Source organism: Sorex araneus, chromosome 2 (genome assembly GCF_027595985.1).
Source record: "Sorex araneus isolate mSorAra2 chromosome 2, mSorAra2.pri, whole genome shotgun sequence".
Lineage (NCBI taxonomy): Eukaryota > Metazoa > Chordata > Mammalia > Eulipotyphla > Soricidae > Sorex > Sorex araneus.
The window spans coordinates 13676047-13701486 of record NC_073303.1 but is presented as its reverse complement, the minus strand read 5'-3'; the positions used below and the strand labels follow the sequence as shown (position 1 = coordinate 13701486).

At 38.9% G+C, this 25440-nt stretch overlaps 1 long non-coding RNA gene across 1 annotated transcript in view; it reads right to left on the bottom strand.

The window, feature by feature from the left end:
- The window catches only part of LOC129402223 (uncharacterized), a 35279-nt gene extending 10433 nt beyond the window's left edge, over positions 1-24846 (bottom strand). Inside the window, exon 1 of the long non-coding RNA XR_008628595.1 lies at positions 24712-24846. This is a non-coding gene — a long non-coding RNA (uncharacterized LOC129402223). The remainder of the gene's footprint in view (positions 1-24711) is intronic.
- Between the last annotated feature and the right edge of the window lie 594 nt (positions 24847-25440).

Sequence of the window (25440 nt, the reverse complement as noted above, 5' to 3'; positions counted from 1 at the left end):
ATGTTGAAATTCTGTGAACCTTTGAGAAACAGCTTAGTTAAGATTTGGACGTTGGGATGTAACTAAAAGGACTACGGCCTTTTCAATGCTTGGCATCTGGGAAGATTCAGGAAGAATGCATCTGTGGCAATGTCTCTGGCAAGTACGGGCTCAGACAACAAAACGCCCATTCACTGCCAAGAAGATCCTTGGGTCAGGATGGTCTAAAAAAAAAGAGGTTTTCTGTGTGATCAAGAAGAAATTAGAAAATTTTTTGTTGTTCTTTTTTGGTTTGTTTTGGGCCCATGACTGAAGTGCTCAGCATTTACTCTCAGCTCTGCACTCAGGGATCACTCCTGGTGGGGCTTTGGGGGACTATATGGGGTGCCAGGGACCAAACCCAAGTCAGCTCTGAGCAAAGTGAGTGCCCTTCCCACTGAACTTTTGCTGAGGTCCATGAAGTTGGAAAACTCCTGAGAAGAAATCAGAAACCCATGGTAGAAGGATCAAACCTTAAGGAAGACATTCGACCAGCGTGGATATGGATGCAGATGTAGAAAGAGACCAATACAGCTGCGTGGGGCCATGAAAGAGTAATAACTCTCCCCCAGCTCATACCATCAGCCTTTCCCTGAAACTCAGGTGCAATCCTTGAAAAAAGGCAGGTATCCCCGAAGAAAGAAATTCAGGGATAGGGCTTGGAAGCTCAAAAGCAAAATTAGGTTTGCAAAACAAGAAAAGAAGTTATGTTTCTCACACTTCTGTGGGATAACATTCACATTCGTTCATCAGACATTTCTCACAATCCTGTCTTTTACTTCTGATGTTCATAACTTGCTGTCTTAAAAAATGGTGACAGCTATCCTAGTGTATGGAATGCACCCCCATCACATAATGGTAAAAATTAAGTTTAATCAATGGAGACAAGTAAAATTTATAAAATTTATGTTTTTCGCTCTAATAAGCATTTGTCTTGCAGTAACATATCCAGTTATTTAAATCTTACTTTTTACGTTCATAACATTTCTGAGGCACCGACTGTCTGAGGCCCCACTTTTCTCTTGGCTATGAACACCAAACCTTGGCTTTTTGTATTAACTCACAGCTTGTCCTGGCACTGTTTTTCTTGTTAAAATGTTTATTTTTGTCCTCAGATTATTGAAGAGAGTTGACAATTTGCATTTTAAAAAACTAAGGTGTATTCGAAGTGACATTAAGTCTGGGACTCAAGCTCCAAAATTTTTTAATAGTTCAGATATGTTGTGGGGGTCATGCAGAAATGAACACCATGTATTTACCTTTATATTCAACTAAAAATATTGACATGAGGTCTATAAAGCCCTCGCAATTAGAATTGTGTGCTAAAAATATGAACCAATCTGGCCCCATACAAAAGCAGAAGGAGCACGTGAAGCTCCCTTCTCTGGCGATGGTTCTATAATGTTGCACAATCAGAGAATAGCATTGATCCTTCTCCAATGACCCAATAGGACCATCAACAAGGTCGGAAACATAGGATGACTCTATTACTATACCCATCACAGACAAACACCATTAGTAAATGGGCAACAAAGAACAATGGATTTTGTCTAGCTGGTCTGAGAAACTAGTGGGAGCATGTAGGGTGAGGAGGAAGGTTGGCCCTGGGGTGTTATTTTCTGTTTAATAGAGGGGTGGGGGCCTCTTTTTTATGACTTAATTACTTGAGGCTTTTGAACTCAAATGGAGGGGTCAGGGAGACAGCATGGGCATGCAGCTGACCCTAGTTTGATCCCTAATACCCCTTGACCTTAGCAAACCTCAGAGGTGACCCAAGTATTCCCTGGCACTGCATAGCCCCAGCTGCACTGTGTCCCCAGGCTGTGACATTGAACCACCAGCCCTTGGGTAGGGTCCTGGGTCTTTTGAACACTGCTTTGGACACCCCTGACTCCTGAAAGCAACAATAGCATCAGCTAAACCAAGTAGACAGACACTGTCAAAATAATCATAAAATAGCTGGCCCAGAGCCAGTTTTCTCATTTGTTACATAAATGATGGTGGAATTGCACCGGGTCCTCCAAACTTGACTTTCTGCGATTCTTTGTCATAACCGCTTTGTATCATTTCATCCCCTGCCTGTTTTCATTACCAAACATCATAAAGATGAGCTTCGGATCCCACCATGGCTCATATAAATTGTGGAATAACCTTCCCTCACTCCTGGGGTGCTGAGTGGATGTTTAAGTCCACAGTGCATAAAAAAAGATGCTTGCAACCATAGTTTGTACAGTGTAATGGGCAATTTTGAATCCAGCTCTCTTGATTAAGGAAAATGACTTCAGAGACCTCTCAGGTTGGACAGAATTTTAACTATGTGAGGAGGCATGAGATTAGTAAAAGAGAGAAAGGAATTCAGAGTGTTAAATTGTGCATTCAGTAAGTAATAAGAGGAACGGAGCCAAAGAGTCATCCGTGAATAAACAGTGGCATTCAAAACAGTCTCAAGGATCATCTAGTCCCAACTATCTTTGTTCAGATGAGAAAACAAATACCCGAAAAGCTTTTTTTACTGAAACAAGAAACACATATTTCTCCAGAGCATGGTTCAGCAAACTCTTTCTGTAAAGGACCAGACAGTAAATATGTCTGTCACACTTATTCAGGCCTGTCTTTATAGCCTAAAAGGGGTCAGAGGATATGTACTAAATGGTTGTGTCTGTGCTCTTAGGAAAGTTGTAACAACAGACTGAAGACAAGATGCAATCCCATTCTCATATTAAACCAATTCCTGCACCGCAGGACCTTATACTAGAGTTTAGCTCAGTATTCCACCCGTGACGAATGAGGTAAAACAAGATATAATTCTTCCAATGTACCCAAGTACCTGGCAATACTTGTCTAATATGGCTTGAGGATCCAAGAGATACTACAGGGATTAAGGTACTTGGTTGTATGCAGCTGACCAAGATTTGAATCCCTGGCATAGCTTAGGGTCCCCTGAGAACTCCCAGCTGTGGTCCCCAAATCAAACATTAAATAAAATGGCTTAGGAAGACCCTTTGCAAAAAAGAAGAAGATAAAGAAAAAGAAGAAGAAGACTTTCATTGGTAGTAATTATCTTTCTAATAGATGCAGACATTTCCTGTGATAAAGACAATTCCCCAGTGAAATAAGAACTGATACCTGCATCTCCCCAGTTCTGAACACTGGGTCATATCATGAGCTTTGGAGATTGTTTTGCCTACTTTAATTAAGGATCCTGTTGCTGGCAATGAAAACCAAAGTTATTGGCTTAGTGACTTTTCTACTATTTAGGCTTTACCATTTAGAGCACCCTATTTTTTTTTCTTGTTTTGACTATTTCTGAGAAGCAAATTCTTTACATACAGGGGCCAGAGATCTGGGTGGGCTTGGGTGGAAGTGGAGGATAATTAGCACAAGATAATGGAGGTATCTGAAGAATAATCAACATTGTAAACATGTAAGAGCATAACTTTGTATGAACTTTGTATGAACTTTGAAGTGTAAAATACACTTTTATTGTAAAACTGATCCTTGCTACAATTGTATGAGGTCCCCAAGGAAACGATCATTGTTCCCATTTGAAAGCTGCAAGAGAGGTAATTTAATTGTGTAACTCCTTCAAATTCTCCCATAGCCAATAAGACTAGAAGTGGTACGAATCTTCATCTATCGCTTTCCCCAGTGACAATTTCCTCTACTGTGCTAGGGCATAAATGACGTTTGTGTCGGTATTTTCATTGTTTTGCTGCCAGCATTGACTTTCTCTCTGCTTCTGTCATCTCTCTTCTACAATCCAATGTTCCTACCTTCAAGGGTTGGCATAAGGTTTCACCAATTAAGTTATTGTTTCTTATAGATGAGGGGCGCTGGAAAATCAGAAGCATGGCAAGAATTAATGTTAAGAGAGTCAAGACCACATATCTCCATGACAACCATGTAACAGTCTGAGATAGGTTTGGGATGGTGACTTGGCACTGTGGAAATACTTTCCATCTTGGTGAAAGCTGGGCTGCTTACAGAACCTATACTATGAATGTGTAGAATCCAGAAATACCGAAGATGAGGTCTCGCCTAGATGTTTGGAAGAGGCTTTCCCAAGACATATCACTTTGGTATGCGAATTATTTTGAGATTAGGTAAACTGAGGCCCAGCAGGCACATAAGAAACTTTTATCACTCCTTTACCAATCCAGAGAGTGAATACTGGGGATCTTGCCCAAGATTAAGATTCTTTACTGGAAATAACCATTCTGTTAAAGAAGGCTTCCTGTTGAAGAAATTTTATGACAGGATATACGCCTTAAGTACAGAACATGTGGTCCTAATCATGTCACTTCTCTCTCTTGGAAGCCTAGGTCCCTATCCCAGTCCTTAGCCCAGGATACAAGCCCTCCCTGTCACCTTGGCCTTAGAACACACATCCATGCAGACCATCTCTTGCAAGTATAATTAAATCCATTCTTTCCCCCTACTCACATGTCTGATGTTAATTTGCTTATTTGACCAATCCAAGAGCCCACTGTGATAGGAATGCATTACCTATAATACTGTAGCAAATAAATGAGGCTATCAATATGACTTCTGTGAATACAAATGACACACTTTGAACTCTAAACTTCGGGAAAAGAACAAGTGTGTACATAGAAATACTAGTTCTACACTGGGTTTTTTTTCCCTTGAAAACTGGAATGAGGGATAAGTTCCTCCAAGCTGACTTCATAAAAACATCTTGGCGTGCTCACGGTTGCAACTTCCAACTCTGCTATCCAATGCATTGCTCCCAATTCTCCTAGGTGGAGATAATTCAAGCTTCCTTTCTTATATTTCACTCCTCTTCTCTGGGCATTAGAAGACCGAGCTTTTCACTTTCAAGAAAATAATTTAATTTTACAATTTCTAGGCTCTAAATGCTGAGTTACCTGGCAAAGTGCATTATATTTCTCTGTTGGCTGAAAAAAATGTATAACCCAAATTTACTTTTCCATTAAATTTGATTAGACCTGAGGGATTTTAAGGTCCTTTTGACATATTCCTGTCAGTTGGGCAGTTCCTGCATTTCCTCTATCCAAACTCTGAGCTTGGCCCCCTTATCAAAGTGTGTTCTTTTAGTGAAGATTGATGACTAGAAATCAAGCTATGGATGCTAATTGTTATCGAGCCCGCATGGCAGAGCCTGGCAAGCTACCCGTGGCATATTGGATATGACAAAAAACAGTAACAATAAGTCTACAATGAGAGTTACTGGTGCCCGCTCGAACAAATCGATGAGCAACGGGGGGATGACAGTGACAGTGATACATATCTTGTTTCCTCCAGTGGACTAAGCTAGGGAATATTCACATTAACAGAAATAGATCCATTTGTATTTCTTGCATATTATAGCAAAAATCATTTGTTCATACCAATACTTTCCCATATAGCATTTTGTAAAAAAATAGAACTTGTTTTACCATTTATTCCAATTTTTAAGACTAAATTTTATCCCATCACAGTTCTAGTCCTACATACAACTATTAAATTTAGAAATTCCTTTTTAAAGAGATATATCTTTTTAAAAAAAAAATCACTGTCCATCTCACCTAAATAAGCATGACCTTTTAAAATAATAAGTTGACCCCTAAGTCCCATGTAGAAAAAAGGACTAGGTGACAGAAACTTGTGTTTTTCCTTTTATTTGGCTTCTGGATTTTTTAGTACCTTCAAAAGAAACTCTAAGATACAATGGTGACATACCAACAGGATATCAACAAGGTCATTGTAAAATCATAAATAAAGTCCGATCATCACAGGAGATCTTAGGTTTATGTTATTATAGTCTAACAATGAAGTCCTTAATTAAAACACTACAAATTCAGGGTTATGAAAAGGACATTCTCAAAGACCAGAAACAAGGAAGAAAATGGAAAATAGAGCTTGTTCCATTCCCATTGTTTCTAACAGAGCATTTAAGGAATGCTTTGAGCTTTGGCTGCAGTTGCAAAGGGGGAAAAAAGAGCTTAAAACGATTTCCTGAAATTTATTTTTAAAAAGTTCTACCTGGTTTGCTCTACATTTGTGGTGATTAGCGTTCCTGCAGAGAAGCCAGCAACCACCACAAGAGTCGAATAAGAGAGAGCAAAGTTTATTGGTCCCTCTCGTTATGTAGCACTGAACTACAGAGGAAATTTTCCTGCACATTTGCTGCCTTCAATTTCCCCAGATTGTTAAACAATTCTGTGCCTCTGCAACATAAAAGACAGGCCAGAAACCTGAGGCCACACTTTTCAGCTCTCGATCGAACATGACATTACACACTGACAGTGTTTGACAATTTGGCTTGTTCTTTGGAAGCTATCAGACTATACAATGACCAGGCTGTAGGGAGAAAAAAATTTTACTCTTTGGGAAGCAAAATTCCGGGGGGGAGGGTATTCTCTTATTCACTGAAGTTTTAATTACTATTAGTAATAATATTAAGAAGGAGAGTTTCTAAAGGCTTCAGGAGTGATAGAATTTGCTTAGGAAAAATTATATACTGTATTCTTTGTTCTGCTGCATTGCAGAGCAAACATCTCTGAGGAAAAATCATGTCCCATTTGATTTGGATTGTTTGGACTAACAGACCTGCCATTTCTTGCCAGTTTGGTAGTGCTAAAGAAAATTTAAAATGACAATAGTCAATATAATCATTTCTCAAGTGGATCCATTCATCCCTCATCAAAAAGAAAAGACAAAATGAGAAAAGGGCATTTTTCTGTGTTTGAATTACATTTAATGCCATGGGAGATATAATGATGCTGAAGCCTTAAAATCTATAATGTTGCCTGCAGTGTTTTGACAATACTAACTTGAGCCTGTGGAACAAATTACAGTAAAGCCTGACTGTTTGGGAGTCCATCAACCAGAAGTTCCTCTTTACTAGCAATTCCAAGCTGTGCCAATATGATAAAAAAAAAAATTGGATTCATGATTATGACTAATTGCAATTTCCACTGCATTCTCAAACAAAGGCTATATTTTGTCAGGCAATTTTATTGTGTATTTCTTATGCTCTGGAGCCTTGAGAATGGATAATATATATAGTTTTTTTTAAAAAAAACAAGCATAATCGTCCATCATTGTGTTATTTTAAGTCATGTTTAGTACAGTACATAACACATTGCTTTCGAACACAATATATAATAAACAATAATGCACAACATTGTATTACATAATGCAATTAGAATTGTAAAGGCATACTTTATGTTTGTCATGCATTTTAAGGATTTTACAACATACATGGATTAATGACTCATACCATTCAATGTATATACTTAATACTTTAATTAAATTTTCTGTACTTTCTGGTCTTTGTTTTGAATAATGAATAAATCTGACTCCTAAACTCTCAAGCTTTTTACAATTTTGTAATTTCAATAATCTGCTGAGCCAACTTTTCTTAGATATCCCAATATTTCTTCAGATGTAATCATAGCATTTTTCACATATAATGTAAATATGAATAAATCATGTGTTTATATATACATAAATAGAAACATCAAATTATATAGAAATATTGTTTTTATATAAACTTCTTTATATATAAATACATATGTTAGGCTATTTTATCTATTCATGCATCTGTATGTATATTCCTATTTATGTAAAAACCTACTCTTCAAATGTCATTGTTTTATATATAATAAAAACTTCGTGAGCTGCCAGAGATACCATGGTTAATGAAGTTACAGGTCAAGATTCAAACGGGAACCCACCAGTACCTCATTCTGTCTCTCTTCATTTTAGGGGCACACCCACCATTCTTACAATTTCTAGACCAGAAATATTCAGAATAATTTTTTTCATCATCCATATGTTCAATTTGTGACAAAATTACCAAATTTGTTCTCTAGGCATTATGTACTTCCCACCTATTTCTTATTCTCACTTTTCCCCTCGTTGCATGATGACAGTAGACTACCAAAATCTTCTAAGTCCCTCGTTATCAGCACTAGATGCATGTCAAAAAAGAAATCTCTTTGCCTCTCCTCAGTACTATGTATTAGGGCAATATCCCTTACAACGAGTGATATATTTCACATATTGACCTAATATATTCAGTTGTTCCACTGATTCACAGATTCCATTAAGATTTATTTCTAACCCCAATTACGATGGCACTTGTACAGCCATTCAAAGGGAAATGTAATGCCACATTTTTGTTTCCCAGTGCACAAATTCCCAGCTGAAAGGGGAGGAGGAAACTCTGCCTTCTTGTTTCAACTTATACTATAAACAAGGTACTTTTCTCATTTTTCACTGTTAATGTACATGGTCTGCATTTTGGTACTTTGTGCTGTATAGCCCTCACCCCCAACCCCACCCCAGGTGTTAGAGTGTTCCTGAAGGAAAGAAAGCTATAATGGAGAATATGCATGGTAGATGACCTTTGTTCAATCATGAGTTACAGTGTTATTAGCCATGAGTTCAATGGTAATGAGTCAATATAGCATTATCTAATATGCCTTTAAGCAGAAATTCATAGTAAACAAGGTTATGTGTTGAAAAGGTGATGGAACTCTTGTGTCCAATGAATGGCTCATAGGAACCTTACCTTGCATTTTCTCTAAGTTCCATGGTTACCAATTCATTGACTTCACCACATCTACAGGCTATATTTCATGTGAGTAATGAGACCCGACTACAAGTTAAACAAATGGTTTATAAAGACCCTTAATAATGGGAAGGCAGTTTGATATTTTTCATTCTATTCTATGGATTTCATTAAAAACAATTAAGTTGCTTGTGACCCCATATTTTTCGTTAGTGACTGACTAAAGGCAAAACAACTTTTGTCATTTTAAAGTCTATGGCAGTAATTCAATACCGATCCCCAAACTTAATGCTGTACTCTAATATATTTATATTGAAGGGAGGTGATTCAACTACATACACACTCATTATAAACAGTCGTATGTTCTTTGGTTCAAATCCAATCAATAATGCAGAAGGCAACCAAATATCTATAACTTATATTTAAAAATAAAACCTCTGATCATGCAAGGTAACAATGGCCTTTTAATATTTATGGCATTTCTTGGATTTGTTTCAATTCTTGGCTTATCTTTCTGGATAAGATGGTACTTTTTGTTTGCTGAAAATGCTCTTCTAAACTCATAGACTGGTTAAGAATTAGGTCCTGTTACCGTGAGTTCATTCTTGCACGCTGCATAACAATGTGACTGAGTGCTCATTTAAACACTGCCAGTTTTGTATGTCCTCCTCTATAAGACGGGGATGATAATACTGGGTTTTAGCAAGAAGCAAATGGGATAATGCATGTAATATGCTTCAGACAATGACAGGAAAAATAACTGCTCAATACCTTTTAGCTGGCATTATCATGATTATTGTCATTGCTATTATCATACAGAATGGGAATTCTGAAACACAAAATTTTGAGGAAAAATACAAAATGGGCATTTAATAATCCCTGTCTCTGTAACTTCTTTAGGAAGTCACTTGAATTTAAACCACCTAGAATCTGCTATGAAGCCATTCTATTTTAGAATATTTTTTTAAAAGATAGTCCTCTTTTGATAAATAAATGGGACTATTTCAAACTAAGAAGCGTCTGCACCTCAAAAGAAACAGTGACCAAAATACAAAGACAATTTACAGAATGGGAAAGGATATTTACGCAGTACCCATCCGATAAAGGATTGATGTCAAGGATATACAATGCACTGGTTGAACTCCACAAGAAGAAAACTGCCAACCCGATCAAAAAATGGGGTGATGAAATGAACAGAAACTTTCCCAAAGAAGAAATCTGAATGGTTGAGAGGCACATGAGAAAATGTTCAACATCACTAATCATCAGGGAGATGCAGATCAAAACAACAATGAGATATCTTCTCACACTACAGAGACTGGCCCACATCCCAAAAAACAAAAGCAAATGGTGTTGGCGTGGATGTGGGGAGAAAAGGACTCTCCTTCACTGCAGGTGGGAATGCCAACTGGTTCAGCCCATTTGGAAAACAATATGGACAATTCTCAAAAAATTAGAAATTGAGCTTCCATTTGACCCAGTAATACCACTCTTGGGAATGTATCCCGGAGAGGCAAAAAGGTATAGTAGAAACGACATCTGCATTTCTATGTTCATTGCAGCACTGTTTACAATAGCCACAATCTGAAAAAAAAAGAGTTCCCCAAAACAGATGACTGGTTAAAGAAACTCTGGTACATCTACACAATGGAATACTAGGCAGCTGTCAGAAAACGTGAAGTCATGAAATTTGCATATAAGTGGATCAACATGGAAAGTATCATGTTGAGTGAAATGAGTCAGAAAGAAAGAGACAGACATAGAAAAATTGCACTCATAGGTGGAATATAAAGTAGCAGAGAGATACAAGCTTGCAGTGATGCAATTTCTGGCAGAAATTTCTCTGGACTTAGTTACTAAAATACAGAAATCCAAAGCAGTGTGGCCGCTCGACCTCATATCTCTTCATTCTCAGCAATGGAAAACAAATTTTCAAATGCTTCCTTTTCAGCAGGTCCGACTTTGGGGGGAGAAACTCCAAACAATAATAGTGAGTTTTTTTGTTGAAATATTGAATGTAATCAAATTAAAGTGAAAGTAAAGTGAAATTTATCAGTTACACAGGCTGGGTGAGGGGTTGAGGGATGGGGTTGGGAGCAAGGTATACTGTGATTCTTGGTGGTGGAATATGTGCACTGGTGAAGGGATGGATATTCAAGCATTGTATAACTGAGACTTAAACCTGAAAGCTTTGCAACTTTCCACATGGTGATTCAATAAAAGAATACATTAAGGAAAAAAAAGATAGTCCTCTTTTACCTTACAAGAAAGAATGAGGGATGAAAAGTTCCTGGAGAGAAAAAAAAACTACTCTACAGTGTCACCATCATTGCATAATCATAATTATGAAGATTATTTTGGAAGTAAAGAAGTTGTCAAACAAACCTATTAAATAGTTGGCTCAAACCAAATATTTTGCTGTTTGAAGGGTGTCATAGTTCAAAAAAAAGAGGTTTTATAAAATGGAACAGAAAGCTACATCTTATTTTCCCTTTCAGATTTTAGCAAAATTTTGTTGCTCTACTGCTAGGTGACACCTCGCTGAGTACAGGGGACGTTAAACACGCTGGGAATTGAAACCCAGGACAAGACTCACCCAACTGACTCTTTCTCTAGCCCAAATTTTGGTCTTGCTACTTTTCCTTACTTTCTTTTAACTTCTAGGTCCTTGAACAGTTATACAATTATATAATAACTGTCACTGTCACTGTCATCCCATTGCTCATCAATTTGCTCAAGCAGGCACCAGTAACATCTCCATTGTGAGACTTGTTACTGTTTTTGTCATATCTAATACACCACGGGTTGCTCGCCAGGCTCTGCCATGCAGGTGAGATACTCTCAGTAGCTTGCCAGGCTCTCAGAGAGGGGCAAAGGAATCGAACCCAGGTAGGCATGTGCAAGGCGAATGCCCTACCTGCTGCGCTATCGCTCCAGCCCAGTTATACAATAATCTGATATCTAATTATTAAGTCAGAGGTAATGGTTCAAAATAACAAAGAGTTTGTGAATGGCTTTCTGTGTCTAAGATATAATGTAGCACTGTAGCACTGTCATCCTGTTGTTCATTGATTTGCTCAAGCAGGCACCAGTAATGTCTCCATTGTGAGACTTGTTGTTACTGTTTGGCATATCAAATATGCCATGGGCTGCTTGCCAGGCTCTGCCGCGTGGGCGGGATACTCTTGGTACCTTGCCTGGCTCTCCGAGAGGGACAGAGAAATCGAACCTGGGTCCACCTTGTGCAAGGCAAACACCCTGCCTGCTGTGCTATGGCTCCAGCACCTAAGATATAATATCTACATGTCTTAAGATTTCATGTAAAATGTTTTTCCTGAACTCCTCAATTTATTAAATATTTTCCAAAAATGAATGTAGGTTTTTAATACTAAGTTTATGAATACTGACTTGCCTCGTACCTTATTCATTAAAATAGCTTGGGATTCTGGCTAAAGCAGTGATGCACGTGAAATTAAATGTGCTCAGTATAGTAATTTTAAATTTAACAATTTTAACAACAGTGTCTCTATGCTCTCTGGCTATTGAAAAGCCATTTTCGGGCTCATGTACTCACGTACTCCAGAGCTGGCTGAATCATGCAGCCTGAGCCACAAGTGGCTGCTTAAATGTAAATTAATTAAAATTAAGGTAAATCAAAAATCAATTCCTAGGATCTCCCAGCTGCATTTCAAGTGTTCAATATCCACATGTGGCTGGTGGCTATTGTCTAGATAGTACAGAGCAGAGTGATTATTTAGAAAACACTTATATTTAGTCCTCCCTAGATCAGCCTCCAGTTCATTCTTTCAGGCAGTTACTCTTTTCTGTAAAATAGAGTTCCCATTTTCTAAAAAAATTTATTGAATTAATATGATTTATGTTCTATACCTTTAATGAAATTTATTTAGTCCTTGAGGCCCCTGGTTATCTTTGTTGGAATTTTCTTTTCTTTTTAAAAATTAATCAGTTTACTCAACTTTCCTATTTCTACTCTGGTCAATTTTGATTAAAAAGGGGTTTTTGTTTCAACTAATTGTTCCATTTACTCCTGGCTGTAAAATTTTGCTACCTTTTATATCTATGGGATATGTAGTAATGTGTCTCATTCCTGATTTTGGTCATTTGTCTTTTTAATTGTTAATCCAGCTCTATGTTAACCAATCTGGGTTTTTTTTTCCTCATAAAGAACCAGCTTATGTTTTAACCTATCTTCTTTATTTTTTCTCTTTATATTTCACTGGTTTCAATTTATATTAATTTTTCTGCTACTGTCTGACTTTCTCAAAAAAAAAGATCTTAAATCGCATTTTTTTTTGAACATACTGCTTTCCCGAGTAAGTTTTTTCCCCTCATACTAAGGAGATTTCCAACACACTAGATGCCTACTGGGTATAATAAAATTCAATTAGGATGATAACTGCCCAGAGTTAGCAAGGCGCCCCACAGATAAATGATTAAGTCCCATAAGACCACCAGCCACATCCCAAGTCCCAAGTTAGAACCCACGCTTCTATCTCGACCAGATACCTACTGGGGGTTCTTGTAACTTCCTCTTCAGATTCAAAAATTTGCTGGCATGAACGAACTCAAGAAAGGGTTTTATTGTTACCGGTTTATTATAAAAGCTATAATGCAGGAATAACCAAAAGAGGGCTAGAAAGGAGATATACGGTTTCCCTACTCTCTGGGCATTGGGGTTACCAACCAATATCCCACATTCTGTTCTAGAGAGCTGTCAGACTTCCTTTCACAGGCCGGACAGACAAGTCACTGGCTCTTGGTGATTAGGTAGAGTGTCTAGTACCTCTCTCTTCCCAGGAGATCAGAGGCCAGTCACGTGGTTGGACTTTGGCAATCATTTCCATCCTGAAGCCAAGCAAGCACCCCAGGCAGTAGTGCCTCATTAGCATACAAAGAAACACTTATCACTCAAGAGATTCCAAAAGTCTTAGAAGCTCTTGTGTCAGGAAATGAGGACAAAGATTAAATATTAAAACAAAAAAAAATGTTATCGCCCCCCCTATCAGTCAGGAAATAAACAAAGGAGCTCCATGCCAGGAGCCAGAAGCTGATGCAAATATACATACTTCCTATTATGTAATACTGATATAAACTTTTTAAACCATTAGTGGGTTAAAAACTGCTTTAAATTATTTACATTTGCATTATCATTTAGTTAAAAGCATTTTCTAATTCTCCTTGTTTCCCTTTAACTGTCTTTAATTTGTGAATATATATTGTTTGTTTTCTTATTTTTATAGATTACTATTTTGTTTTCATTATGGTATGCTCTGCTTTTGTGTTTTAAGAACGTGTTTTAAAAATAATTTTAAGGATGCATACTTGGTACTAATATGAAAAATGTACTTGACTCTAAATCAAAACCTTTAGATTAGAGTCCCAGGTCTAGCACCATCAATTAATTTCCTATATCTGTACCTGTTTCCAAATACTAAATATTTTTCTTTGCAGAACATTTTTTTTCCCATATGCCTTAAACACCCAAGGACAGATGACTAGACAAAGAAACGGTCATCTATAGATATACAAGGTAATGCTACTTGTTGTAAGAAAAACCTGAATCATGTAATTTGCTACGTGGATGAAACAGGAAGTAGAGAGGATCATGTTGAATGAAGAGGAGAGATACAGATACAGAATAACCCCTTTAATCCATAAAATATAAAGCAGCATAGTAAAGGGAAAAGCAAAAGATTGAAAGGTTAGGTCTACAGAACTAGCTTACCCTGGCAGAGGGGGGAAAGATTCTAAGATAATGGTACAGGGAAGCAGACACTCTGGTGGAGATTATGGAATTTTAATGTTGTATGCATGAACCCTGGGCTGGAGCAATAGCACAGCGGGTAGGGCATTTGCCTTGCACATGGCCAACCTGGGTTCAATTTCTCCGCCCCTCTCTGAGGGCCCGGCAAGCTACCGAGAGTGTCTCACCTGCATGGCAGAGCCTGGCAAGCTACCGGTGGTGTATTAGATATGACAAAAACAGTAACAACAAGTCTTACAATGGAGACATTACTGGGGCCCGCCTGAGCAAATCCATGAGCAACGGGATGACAGTGGCAGTGATACAGTCACTGTATGAACCCTGCATGAACAGTACTGTAATCATGGTATCTGAAATTCAGAAATAAGAATTCCTGAGCATAGGTACTGAATACTAGAATGAATCCCCTGTCTAATTACTCAAGGTTTTTATACACAGTTATTTTTCTGGTGTTCTCTAAGGACACCCTCAGTGTCCCCCCCCCGCCAACCCTCTGGTTCTTACCTGGCTTCAAAGATGTAAACAAACATCTCTTTTCACATAACAACTCGGCCAGTCACAGCACTGAGCAGTACTCCAATAAAAATGTCAGATGAGTCATATACTAATTTTTCTAGAAGTCATTTTTGAATAATGATGGTAAAAAAAATCTATTGTAAATCAGTTATATCCAAAATAGCATCTTCAGAGGCAATTCAACTGAAATACATAAATTATGTTTCTTCTGGGCTGGAGTGATAGCACAGCGGTTGGGCTTTCGTCTTTCACGCAGCCAACCCGTGTTTGATTCCTCTGCCCCTCTCGGAGAGCCCGGCAAGCTACCGAGAGTATGGAGCCCACACGGCAGAGCCTGGCAAGCTACCCGTGGCGTATTGGATATGCCAAAAACAGTAACAATAAGTCTCTCAATGAGAGACGTTACTGGTGCCCGCTCAAACAAATCAATGAGCAATGAGATGACAGTGACAGTGACAGTGATGTTTCTTCTATCATGCTATCTTAAAAATTTAGACTGTATTTTGTCCCTGTGACTCATCTCAATTCATACTGTCTCAGGTACTCAGTAGAAATATGAGTTTAGTGACTTCTAGACACCATACCATCCAATACTCTTTTTAAAAACATTTTTATGAAATATATGAAACTTCCCATCCAATGTGATACAACCACCAAAACAGCTGCAAAGTTGCCACGTCTACTACTATTTTCCTATCAGTTAAAAATAGGCAGAAATCTGGTTGAATTTCAGGTACCCAAATATCACCACATGTTGCATTTAACTTGTTACATCTTTACTCGACCTGGAAACACATCACAAAGTCCACAAGTTCATGCTATGATGGGATTTGTCCACAGACCCCAAAATAGAAGCCCACTTTGGAAGCATTGGTAGACCGAGAGAATAGAAGTAGAGGTATGTGATCAGAGTCCTTTCCTCTCACTGCACAAATTAGGTGCTTAGAGGGATAAACAACTTTCCTGAGGATGCACAGAGCCTGAGCAGCAGGTACAGGCTGGAAACCCACACTTCTACTTTTGTAACTTTCCGTTACACTCTGTTGAATGTCATCACCTGCGAAATATGATTACAAGGCATCTCATATCAGGAATTCCGCCCCCCCCCAACACACACACTATTCCTCCGTGAACATTTGGTAATACATATCTCAGGCATGAACAGGCAGATGCGACTTCTAAAATGAATGGCAGGCTATGGAGTAGAGGGAGGACAAAGGTACAACAGGGTCACAGAACTAGAACAACTTTGGAATCAATTCACCCTGGTTCTGAAAACTCTGCTAAAATCTAGCTCTGACCTTAAGCTCATCCCCTAACCTCATCATAACCCAGCCTTCTTCCCTGCAGAATGACTGGCAGTGGGAGGATTCGATTATTTCTGAGGTCTCTTACAGTGTTAAGATACTTATTCTAATTCCTGCTAGACAAACGGTTACATAATATTTCCAAGTCTACTTAGATGAAAAGGAATAATGCTGCCACCTGATCCCTTTCTGAAAACTTCTAATTATTCATCAAATAATGCTGAATGATTTTCAAAGAACAAAATTCAATCTCTAGCAGTCCTTACCAGGGTACCACTTCTCAGGACCAAATCTCCCATCACAAAGAACATCCTGGGGATCAGTAGCCTGGTTCAAATTAGACTTACGAAAGAGATATTTTACTTAAACATGAAAAATCAGTGAAGTAAAACAATGGTCGATGGATAGAGGTTTTTTTTAAAAATATATATTGAGAGACTGGCATCTACTTCAATCTAGAATTGAGAGCTAGCTGTGTACATCTGAAATTGAGGTTTTAAAATACCCTTGTCACACTCTTGCTTTGAATTCATTCAAAAAAATTGTTATAGAGTACCTTCTTTGAGTTTTGTTGAGCAAAACTGCTATCAGCCTTCTCCTCAGGAATTTTAAAGTGTACTGAGCAGAGTTAAAGAAATAAAATGATTACTGCTCCAAGGACTGAGTCTTTAACACAGTCAGATCTCCCTTTCAGTATTAAAGACATTTCAAAAGTTGATATATTTTTAAAAAGCCCCTAATCTGTGTTTTCAACCTTCTTCTATATATGTGATTATGCAGAAGTGAGTACAGTCTGTGTGTGCGTGTGTGTATGTGTGTGTGTGTATGTGTGTGTGTGTATGTGTGTTGGGGGGTGGGAGGGACAGAGGAGAGTTGCTAGAAAGCTAAAGAGTCTGAATGCCTGCAAGTGCAGGAGGGTCCTGAAAGCTAAACACTTCTCAAAACTCTAAAGGCCCCATTGTCATAAGAACCGGATATAAATAGATCTGGGGTGCAGGATCACATATATGTTCTCCAAGGGCTCAGTCACCAATGTTCAGAATGTGGGGTTGGAGCAACAGTACACAGGCAAGGGGACTGACCTTGCATGCAGATAATGGGTTTGATTTCTAGAACCCCATATGGTCCCCTGACTCCACCAGGAGTGATCCCTGAGGACCACTGGATGTGACCCCCTCCCCCCAAAAAATTGCCATAAAAATAAACCGAAACCCATTTCCAGAAGGAAGTACAGCCATTTCCCCATTGATTCCCAGCAAAAAGGAGAAAGGGGACATCATTGTTCAGACTCGCTCATGGCCTTCCCTTGAGCTGGCCCTAAGCAATTTATATATTTATATTTTCCTTTGAGACTCTTCTATATGTCCAACACCCCCCTCCCCCATAAAACAAAGAAGCACTCTGGGGCTTTCTTAATTCCTTAATTAAGAGTCCTCAGATTCTAGTAAAAATAAGTGATTGTGAAACGCTGCTCTTGCTGCTGCTGTGTTTACTGTCGAAATGGTGTGAAACACAAAATTTTGTATATTGCCAATTAGTATCAAGGGCCTTAATAAAACTAAAAAAAAAAGTATCAACTATGTCATGCTTTTCCTTCTGAAAATGCTTTACATTGAGGGACCCAGTGATTGTCCTTGGAGAATATGAACATTCCCCAACTCTATAACTAAAAATACTAAAGCAAAGGAGAGCTTTTGGTGTGGGAACCTGGATGACTGACTGGAGAAACTGTGCTCATCCTATAACAAAGTAAAGAGAAACGGACACACCCTCGTCAATTAGCCAAGGAAGAAACTAAACCCATGGTCACCCACTCTGCACCTCTACATGTCTTAGGCAGGCTTGAGCAAAAGTAACTTCTCCAGTGAACTGCAAACTGGTTCTGAAGTAGAGGGAGATGCTTCAGCAGGTTTGCAGAACGTGAGCAGCTTTGCATTGTGGGTACTTTGTTAAGCATCTCTCATGAAGGTTGATGGTATCTAATGATGATAATGAGAGAGACAGACAGAATCTAATGTCAGTTCCAATCACATATGGAAAGAGGTAAAGCACCCCCCCCCAAAAAAAAAATACCCAAACCAGAAACTGGTGATAACTGACTTTCATAAGGCACTCAACAAATACTAATATTTTTTTCTGCACTAACTTCTTTCAAAATACTTATACCCAGTAATGAGCAGTTAACACAAACAGACTCACTCCCATGCTGTTTGCATTTGTCCTCTGTGGGATATGGTCATTCGCGGCCACCAGCAATAGCAAGGCAAAAGCGCCATGGGTACCAGATAGGTTCACCCACCACCTCTCCTGCAGAAAACCTGTAAATAATACACTGAAGCATAGTCCTGTGACTTAGGAAGAGACTCTTTTAAAGCATCAGTGTGATATTTTTCTGGGTAGCTTGAGAAAGGATTTTTTGGTTACAGTAAAATATAAATACAAGCAAAAAATATCAAACTCAATTAATATCTCCTGCACATATCCTTAAATAAATTCCTTGATGGCTTGTTAGGACTAAGAACACATCCCATTTTTGCAGTAAGATACAAACTTTGTGAACTCCCCACAAAAGAAGATCAGTCACTCTTTTCTACAAAATATTTGCTTGATTATATTGCCTAATTTTGCTCTTTAAAAGAATGGGTTTTTAATTCCATTGCCTAATAACGTACCATGAGTTGGTTCTGCCTTCAGAAGAAAACATCACATTGTATATATTTTCTTACTTGTTTTTTCCAAAAATCCAGCCACAGCCATGCTCAAGGCCACTCTCCACATGCTCAGACAAACCTCATGCATGAAGGAACTGACAGAGGAACCCAGGTATGTGGGACCCATGGTTGAGATCTCCAAGCCTGCTCAGATAGAGACTGGGCCTACTCCACCCAGATCCCTCGTTTTCCAGTAGCTTGGCAGTCACACCCACAAACTCCTCCCCCCCGCCCCCCCCCCCCCGTGCCATGTAATCTCATCAATGGCCAAGATCCAGAGACCATAAAACAAAGCTCCCGGAAGAGAGTGATGCAGAATCTCGAATAACAGAGCCTGGCAAGCTACCCATAAAGTATTTGAAAAGCCAAAAACAGTCACAATAATGGGCCTCATTCCCCTGAATGTAACAGGGACAAATGGAGACATTACTGGCACCCACTAGAGCAAATCGGTGAGCAACGGGACGACAGTGATACAATGATATTTGCTTTTTCCAAAACTATATGCAGAGGGCCGTCATATCTAGAGCATGTTCTATGTAGACTTACAAACTTCACCTCTAATATGCATGGAATACCATTTGTGGAGCACAAATCCTGGTGACATATTTATTTATTTTTTGGTTTTTGGGTCACACCTGGCAATGCACAGGAGTCATTCCTGGCTCTGTACTTGGGAATTACCCCTGGCAATGCTCAGGGGACCATACGGGATGCTGGGAATTGAACGTAGGTAAACTGCGTGCAAGGCAAATGCCCTACCCGCTGTGCTATCACTCCAGCCTCTGGTGACTCTTTTAATATGAAGGATCAGACAATGTAAGCCAGACAAGGCTCTGGCAGTAGTCTGTGTCCCCAAGAGCCACTGAAGCTTTGGCATGTACTTATCATTCTGCTAAATTGGTGCGAATGCCATATTCCAAATGCAATTCTCCTGCCCAGTGCTCCTTAAAGTCTACTGGGGATGACTGAGAGCCAGAAGACTGGTTTTGAAAAGCACTTTGCTTGGGGAACTAAAGAGGCCCCAGTATCCGGGATCAGCTAGGGCCAAGGATCTGCCTGGCCACATCTGGGGTCCAGAAGAGGCTTCCTCTAGAAGAGGATTACTGACGAAAGAGTGGTTTGGATGAAACTGAGATGTGAGTAGGTAACGGAGGCTCTTCAAATTTAACTCAAAACCAGTTTAGAATTGAGGAGAGTTTGAGAACGTGCGTTGCATGTAAGACACTGAGGATAAATTTCCTGGAGTACAGAAGCCTTGAGCAGCGTGACTGCTTTAAGGAAGAAGCACAGTCTTGAGTAGTGCATCAGTCTTTGCCCTTCCCCTAAGCAAAACGCAGGGTCCCACAAGGAGGAAATATGCTAATGAGGCAAGGAGGGCAACGAGGTTAAACAACGCTCCAAAAGTGACTTAGTTAGGCAACTTCTGCCTGAAGTTGGGCATGTGTCTGCTCTTGGCTGCTGGATTTCTTAGCAGATACCTCAAAATAAATATTCTTAAGGTTAAGAAAGGTTAATGATGTTCCTACCAGGATAACGGCCACAACCTCAAGGCCCAATGCCAGATTGCATGCTGCTATTTGTGCCTCCAACAAGACAGCAAGTAGAGCCTCGGCAGCAGTGGCTCCCACCGGACAAAGAGCACTAAGGGTTTGAAGCTCACCATCTCATGCACCTTCACGTCCTCTCTTGGAGGAAGGGGACACCACTCTCCTTCCTGTGAATCAGGAAGCTCAAGCAGATGAGCGCAAGTGTTCCGCTCACAGAACTGAGAAGCACTGGAGAGAGATTTCAATACACACTTGCCTTTTAAGCACCCAACCTCCAAATACTACGCCTCTCCACGCATTTTGGCGACCGCCTCCAACATAGGTCAAGACCAAAGAGGAACTTCCGTATAACAGAGGAGAAAGGATAGCGCTTCCAGAGGAACAAGAGGAAAGACAAAGAGAGACCATGTGGATTAGGGGCACAGAGCCATAGACACTCGAACCTGAATATGTACTTGAAGAAGGGTCATTACCATCAAATGGTGAAGGAAGTAGGAGAGGTGTGGGGGGGGGGGGGCGAAATCCTGACATAGGTTCTTAAAATGACACTGTTTAAACAGACTTCTAGTTCGCAGGCAACGCCAGATTGAAGGGGCAGATGCTTTCAGATTTACCATTCCGCATTATTTAAAACACTGGGTGCCCACTACTACTTCCTTGCTTTTAGAAAAGCCAACAGTCAAGGGATCACGTCGAACAGCAAAATATTCTTCCCCTTATCATTGAACAACATGAAAGCATTTTACTTGAAGATGGTCACAGCCCTTGCTTTACCTATGAATGTCAACCTACTGTCCCAATTTTTTTCCCCAATTTTTAAATTTTAATACTACTCAGCAAAGTTCTCACTCTGGACATATCTGAGAATGTTTTTTTTATAGCTGCTTGCCCCAATCTGTAATGAAAATGAATTACTTTTATTTGAAATGGTTTGGATTTTCTTTATTTGAAGAAAGTGATGGGAGAGCTGTATCGTTGCCCTTATTCTTCACGAACTTTCTTGTGTTTATCTTTCAACACGCTTCAATTTTATCAATGCTACATTTTCTATCTTCAAGCCACTATAAACCCTGCAACAAAGATATGCATTTAAACAAATTAATTAAAGTTAAATAAGCTGTCCCACCTATGTCATCATCAAAAGAATAAAATTTGATTGATGAGCAATGAGTTCTCATTTTAAATAATATCCATTTGTCCTTTATCTGAAACTCTTTTTAAAAAACTTAGAGCTTCCTCAATAACATAAATCCTGTGCAATCATACCCTCGTCCTCAAAGTATTAATCATAATCATAATAGGGTCAGCAAACTGCATAAGCCACAGGCCGAATCTGGCCCATGACTGTTATAAAGTTTTATTGAAACACATCTACACTCACTTGTAGCAATGTTGTGTACTGATCTTTTCTTACTATACTGGTTACATAGTTGCAACAGAGATCATATGGCCTATAAAGTCTGAAATATTTAGTACTTTGTCCTTAATAAGATTGTCCTATACTATCAGTAAGAATTTCATTATTCTTGATAATCTTTCTTCTACGTACCCACTAATTTATTCACTAAGGAAGTAATATCTGTAATGCCTTTGCAATGGCTTTAGGCAAAGAGGTTATGGACGGACTCCTAGAGAAACAAACCAATAGAAAACCATGTCAAGACTCCTCTAACAAAGCAGAAGTAAGGAGGAGAGGAAAACTAGGAGACTAACCTGAGGGAATCTAAATCTAGTTTGTTAGAGATGTGATCAGAAAAGTTAAAGAGCAAGAATACTGTTTATTTGGTCCTTGGCTTGCAAAACTGAGAGGTGCCACATAAGAACCAGACATAAAGGAAGGAAGGATGGAAGGAAGGAAGGAAGGAAGGAAGGAAGGAAGGAAGGAAGGAAGGAAGGAAGGAAGGAAGGAAGGAAGGAAGGAAGGAAGGAAGGAAGGAAGGAAGGAAGGATGGATTAAAAAAATAAAATCTCCAAACACTTTATCATGACTCAAGTAGTTCGTGTGGGCACTTGAAGGTATTTGAAAACTAGTTAAATGTTGGAGTTTTAAATTTTTGAATTACAGTATGCTTTCATGATTTCACCAAAGGCACCGTCTGGCTTATTTTATTAGCTCTTCATGATCAAGAGAGTGTTGAGTTGGTTTAGAATAGGTATAGCTGGTTTGTGCGATCCAGAGAACTCATCTTCTCTCAGCATATGTTATCACCAGCTCTCTGTCCCCAGGCTGGAATTATATAGCATTGAGTACAGGCTAGAACCCAAGAGGCCAGAACACAGTAAGGGCACGTATTTAACCTGAGATCTGATTAGGTTGGTTCCCTACAAAAACCACTTGCTAGTTGCCCTTTCTTCTTAATCCAACAATATCTCCAAATCTCACTAGCCCATAGTGAACTGATAACCAGAGAAGCCAGCCTCTTATACTGGCTGGATGAAGCAGAAAATATTCGTCCACGCAAAAAGATTGTGATTACCTCTGGTTTCATAAATGTGGGTGAAACTAACACTAGGAACCAGCATTGTGTCAAAGTAAGTATCCAGAAGTTTGCCTTGACTCTCACTAAAACATCATAAATGACATTTAAATATACATTTGTTTCTCACAATGACCCACAGATGACTAACTTCTCTAGGAATGCACCAAAGCTGTAGCAAATGAAAACTTAGCAACCTGAACTGCCAAATAATTCTTACACCAATCAATTTTTAGTGATTAATTTGTTATCACTTAATTAGTTTACATGATCAAATTATTATTAATCCAACAACAAACATTCAGTTGAACTGGGTACCTGGACACAGGCTGTACTTATCATATAAATTAGGCATCTGTTCTTTAATGAATATTAATGAAATTATGCTAACATTTCCCATTAAGTGATTTTGAAGTGACATTTTTATTTCTGAAACATTGAACTTAAATAGCCAAATGATTGGCCACAGACCTAAGCAAATTAAGTACCACAGAAGACTTGAGCTGTTCATTTACTAAAATAACTGATGATATTGCTTAATTTTAGAAGGAACAGTAACCAAACTAATCATTTATTTAACAAATGGAAGGTGACATTTTATTCAGTTAAGGAAGACTGTTGGTGTAGTTAGAAACCTTTAAAATGGATGTAATTTAGGGGGTTCTCAATGTTAGGAAGGGTGTAAAATGATAACTACAGCATCATAAAATATACTCTAGTTTCATGAGCTATCTTAGATGCTAAAAATATAAACACTGCTGGGTTCAAAAATGAAGAAAAATAAAACTGATGCAGTTTCTGACTCTAGGGGCAGGAAAGCATTTTTTGTTTTGTGTTGACTGTGGTCTCTTGTGGAAGTGAAATCACTGCTTGATTTCATAGTTCTGGATAATTCTTAGTAATAAAGCTAACTGAAAAGAAAAATCCACATCTACATTTTTCTCTTGACATTTTTCACATGGCTCAAGAATCCAATGTTGCAAGCTTCTAAGAATCTGCATTATTCTTCAACCCTCTGTGGCCAAGGTTCTTGTTTACTTATAATCACAGAATATTTCTGACAAAATTAATTTCAAATAAAGAAGGCAGGATAATGACTGTTTTCCTGAGAAAAAGGTAACAGAAGGAAATTGCAGTTTAAGCATAGAATAGATCATTAGAAGCAAGAAAAAATCAAAGTATTCTTGAGCATACATTGATTGTATTTTTCTCTTGGTGGATTTCCAGTGACCTCAAAAGATCTATTTAAAATATGCCCCCAGAAAAAGATTTTAAAAAAAATTACCAACACACAGTCACTTGCAAAATCCAAGAGAAGGAAAAGAAATGGGTCATCTTATACAATTGATTATGGGCTCTCTCACATGACATGAGGTACGCATGTCAGCAACAAAGAAAAACCACTTCCAAATAAATTCTGCAAATCTTCCTTCTGGAGAACAAATCATGTCTTTCTGTATATTACAAAGCAAAGGGGGTGGGATAGGAGCAGTTAAGTTTTATCCATGAGCATAAACATCAGCCTGGCTTATGAAAAACGAGCCAAACCCAAAATAGCCCAGAAGAAAATATTTTGTAATAAAAAAAAAATCTTATATATATATTTCCCCCTCTAAATCTGGAATCCGGACTCTCTTATTTTAAACAAGCCAGAGATTGCTAGCTTCAATCTGTTTGGATAGAAAAGAATTTATATAAATGTTTTGTTCAAATCCAAAAGGAAAGAGACTTTAAATATACAGTGCATGAAACATGCATGCCCAACTTCAAAACAGCCTTAGTGCACAGAAGAGGAAAAATAATCTAACCTTCTGGTAGTCATTCTTAGCAGTCTGGAAGCTGAAATATCTTGCAATTTGCCACATTGTTTCAATGACCCCAATAGTAAGAGCTTAACCAAAATTTCGTAACAGCCCAGCTATCCTCCCCACTGCTTCTTCATTGTAAGATGGGGGGAGGGGGAGTTGGATCTCTGTGTGTGTGTGTGTGTGTGTGTGTGTGTGTGTGTGTGTGTGTGCGCGCGCACGTGTGCGTGCGCGTGCTCGCGCAAGAACAAGAAGGTCAAAGAATAAACGGCAACCAAATCTGTATTTTGCACCCTTGCTCTGCACTTGAAAAAGAAAAACGAGGCAGATAAATCTGTATAATACTAACCCAAATCTCTTTAATTCCAGTCAGCTTTTATCATTCAGCCCCTGAGTCTGTGTGTGGAAAAATTCATGCTAATTCCCCCTAGCAACAGCATCAGCCTATCAGGCAGCTGCCAGCCGGGGAGAATAACTCTAAGTAGGTCAGGCCTGTATTTCTAAAAATGCTTTGGTCTAGTAACCCCACTGTCCCGTCTGTCGGCCCTGCCCCATAATAACCTCAATTGCTTGGTGACACAATGACATACTACCCTGTTAGAGTGCAATCACATCACGCTACATTATTCGGCTTGGAGCTTGGCTGCTGGGTGGGGGGTGGGGGTGGGCGCTGCTGGAAGGGGGGGAGGGGGGACAGCATTAATCAGGCAGCCATTCATGTCCACCAGCACT